The sequence below is a fragment of the Oxyura jamaicensis genome, chromosome 12, assembly GCF_011077185.1.
Source record: "Oxyura jamaicensis isolate SHBP4307 breed ruddy duck chromosome 12, BPBGC_Ojam_1.0, whole genome shotgun sequence".
Lineage (NCBI taxonomy): Eukaryota > Metazoa > Chordata > Aves > Anseriformes > Anatidae > Oxyura > Oxyura jamaicensis.
The window spans coordinates 11,803,139-11,806,778 of NC_048904.1; the positions used below are offsets into that span (position 1 = coordinate 11,803,139).

General features: G+C 45.5%; 1 long non-coding RNA gene across 1 annotated transcript; it reads right to left on the reverse strand.

Moving 5' to 3' along the window:
* Positions 1-404: 404 nt before the first annotated feature.
* On the reverse strand, positions 405-2,691 carry LOC118173458. The gene is made up of 3 exons (XR_004754209.1): positions 2,629-2,691; positions 2,136-2,242; positions 405-1,698 (listed from the first exon to the last, which is right to left on the reverse strand). It is a non-coding gene; the product is annotated as an uncharacterized LOC118173458 (long non-coding RNA).
* Between the last annotated feature and the right edge of the window lie 949 nt (positions 2,692-3,640).

Genomic DNA, 3,640 nt, shown 5'->3' on the forward strand with positions numbered 1-3,640 from the left:
CTGGCCATACCCACCTGTGGAGCACCCCGGGCCGCAGGAAGGGGCTGCAGAGGTGACCAGTCCCTTGTGCTGATGGTCACACAGAGCAGGAGGTGAAGGGTTACTTGATGCGAGCATCCTGCCTCGCAGTGTAGCGGCTAAATAAAGCAGGGTTAATGGAGATAAGTATACGTGGCCTAGCTCCGCAAGATGATTAAAAAGTGGCTTGAAAACAATCTGCACGTATATGAAGGGAAGCATCATCAGGAAGGGAAAGAGCTATTGGTAAAAAGGAGAAGAGAATTCAGGGCTTGGTATTGAGCAAGAAGGACATGTACTGGGCACCAACACCTTGCTTTCTGGACATAAAGCCAGTATAATCAGGGAAAACCACAAATGCTTATTATGGAAGGTTGGATGAAAGAGTCAGGTCAGCCAGTTCTTCCTCTCATGTGCAAGGAGATGACATAAAGAACAGTGTACATCTGGTAAAAGCAGTACCATGGATGATCTCAAAAGCCTTTTCCCTCTTTACCTCCTTCATTCAAATCCAAATGAAAGGAATGCCTCGGTTATAAAGACACATCTCCATAAATACGGTGAGGTTTGCAGGGTCCGATGCTCCATCAGTCTTTACATTTTGGTTGCAGGGGCCATTGCACAGCGTGGGTGGCATCCTGGCAGTGGCTCACGTGCAGCATCTGGAATCTAGCTTCTGTATCAAAGAGATGAAGTATCGACCAAACCTGATGGGGCAGAACAGTGCCTGGGCTATATGGCCATGGCTTCTGGGAGTGTCAGTACATTTGTATAGAACCATCTCTAGTTTCTTCCTACGTTTTTTTAGTGTCAGAAATGCCCTTGGTGGCATACAATTCTGAAGAAAACTCCTGAAGGGCTGTATTAGTGTGATAGGCCGTACCCTGCCCTTGTCTTGGCTGTGTTATCCTACAAGGAAGATTAAACAGAGACAGCATAGCTCTCCCTAGCTGTCAAGTCCAATCATTTAATTCCACTTCCCTGTGGATTTGTAGGTGAGGAGGTGCTCCGATAAGTCCTCCGGTGCTTTCAGCTGGAATCTTTTTGCACATCAACTTCATCCACATGGCCTAGGTGCTGTTTTTCCTGGGCATGGCTCCTTGCAGCTTGCCTGGAAAGGTTCTTGTGGTGGCACTTGTGGAACGCAGAGCAAGAACACCGCAAGCAACAACAAAAAGCCCTTTCAGCATCAGGCGCTCAGATGAGGCACGGACATTCAAGTATGGCTGCATCAGCAGATCACTTATAATGACAGGTGTTGTTTATTTTTGGATTCTGAAAATGTTCCAGTACATTTGCTTTCAAATCCTGCCTCTGAATCCACAGGTGCAAAAAAAAAACAAAACAAAAACCAACATACGTGAGGGCACCGGCAAGTAAGGGCGGGCAGCAAGGGCAAGGCAGGAGCACCTGTAGGGAGGCTGCCAGCACCCCTGAAGTGTGCTGCTGCACAGGTGCTCACTGCAATTGGCACTGGGAAACGAGTCACAGCATCTTTTAGTATGGCCCTGCTGCAGTGTCAGACAGGGAATGGTACCCACCCCCTGGCAGCGGGAGGAGGTGCTCCTGGGACTGGAAATATTTCCCCTTGGCCCGTGGAGTTCCCTTGTGCCCAGAGTAATTAGCTGGGCCAGGAGCATTTAAAAGCAAGCACACATGACTGTGCCTCTGATAATGACCCTGGAAAAGTAACGGAATCTAATTATAATTAGAAAACAGCCCCAGCAACATCCCCGCATCACGACGACCATCCTGACTTTGCCACAACAAATGTAAAAATATATCAGCATATTTATAGCTTGGCATCCCTGACCATTTGCAGCCTGGTGCCAGGCCCCCTCCTGCCCTATTCAGTGTACCCTGCGGTGCTTCACGAGGAGTAAATAACAGTGAGTGATGTTTACATGGTGTCCACCACCCAAGGATCCTAGCCTTTTTTCTCAAATCACTCAGTCTGCCTATTACTAATCTGCTTGATCTCAAAGATCTGCAAATTGACATATATTATTGCCAAACCCAAAGTCTCACCAGCAAGCCAGTCTGAGCGACAGCAGAAGCTTTAAAGGTGCTTTGGGCTACAACTTCCAGCTTTTTAAGATTCCCTTACTGCTGCTCACCTTTTTAGTCAGGTAATTCCTCCTTTTCCATCCACTGCAGAGATTAATAAATGTAGCTTTTAGGATCAGCATCTCTGAGATCACTTTGCGCAAGACATGGTTTTAGCCTGGTGATGGAAAGAGTTTGTGGTGTAAGGGGGGTGTGAATTTGGTAGGGAAAGTTCTGCCTGAGGGGCAGGAAGTTTGAATGAGTTGCTGTAGCAGCAGGTAGCCCATCCTAGTTAATTTACCTTTACTTAGCCTGCCCTGTCATGTTGCCATAAGTGTTCAAAGAGTTGCTATGCTCCCTTTTTGAGGTGGCTGTATTTTGGAGGGGGAAATGCATGATGGATAGAAACCCAGATTTCCACATAGTCCATGCAGGCTTTCCTCCTGAGCAGAAGGCAGGTTGTGAAGCAATGCTTTCTCTGAGAGCTCAGTGGGGAGTTTCTAGATATTTACACATTTAGGTCCCAGAGCATCCCCTGAGGTCATGGATTTGGTGGTGCCTTACCTCCAGTTTTCGGTTGTCCTTGGCTGTGTTCTAATGTTCCCTTCAGCTCATAGCAGTTTGCATGAGTGTCAGAAAAACTTTTTCTTTATATTGTTATAACAGATTAAACACAAAATCTAGCTGAAAACTTATAAGCATCTCAAGACCTTCAATGCTTTTCCTCCCCTGAATCAAGTTATTAAACTAGCTACATGAAAAGTCCTGTAGCTATGTCCTGTCACCCTTTCCTGTATGAGTGGTTCCCTGAGTCATTGCTGGAGGCTTGCTAATTTTTTTTTTTTTTTCTGCTCTTGGAAAAACTTCCTCTAAAGTCAGTGGTCAGATTCTTATCTTGGTTACAGTGCCTTAGATCAAAAGCTGGCTCACGGAAGAAAACAGAAGCAACCTGAACTTCTTAATGGTATAATCGATATCTGAATCTGATCTAGTAAATATACCGCATTTCAGGTGTTTTTTCTGACCGAGTAAAGGTTTCCTTCATGTGAAGCAATCCCTGGCTATATGCAAGCAGTTGTCTCTCTGAACACTGGTGTTGGAAAAGACTGACTGACTCTTAATAATCTTAAAGCAGGTTAAGGGTGAATCTCAGTGGTTCAGAATTAGGCATTTTTATTCCAAAATAGGAGTGACCACAGAGGGAATTAATCAGGATGAACTGTTCTGCTTTTAATCCATGCTGCTTGAAACCAAATTAACCTCTCTGTGTGCACAGGCCTGAAGGATTTAGCTGAAATTGCTGAAAAGCCTCCAGATTTGCATGATAATTTCAAGGGCCCCATTCCTCTATCCCAAAATGCCAGTTTCCCCTCTTGTACTTAGTAGCTTTATTTTATTTTATTTTATTTTTTGATGTTAGAGGCCATTACAGTTCAAATGTGTTGGCTCAGGTTTAGACAGTCGTTCCCAAGTCACTTGCTGGAGCTGGCTCCAGACAGTAGGCACGGAGCTCTCGTTTCCTGCCCGTTCATACATCACAGTGGAGCCATGGTTTTGTGGTGGAGAACCAGCTAGA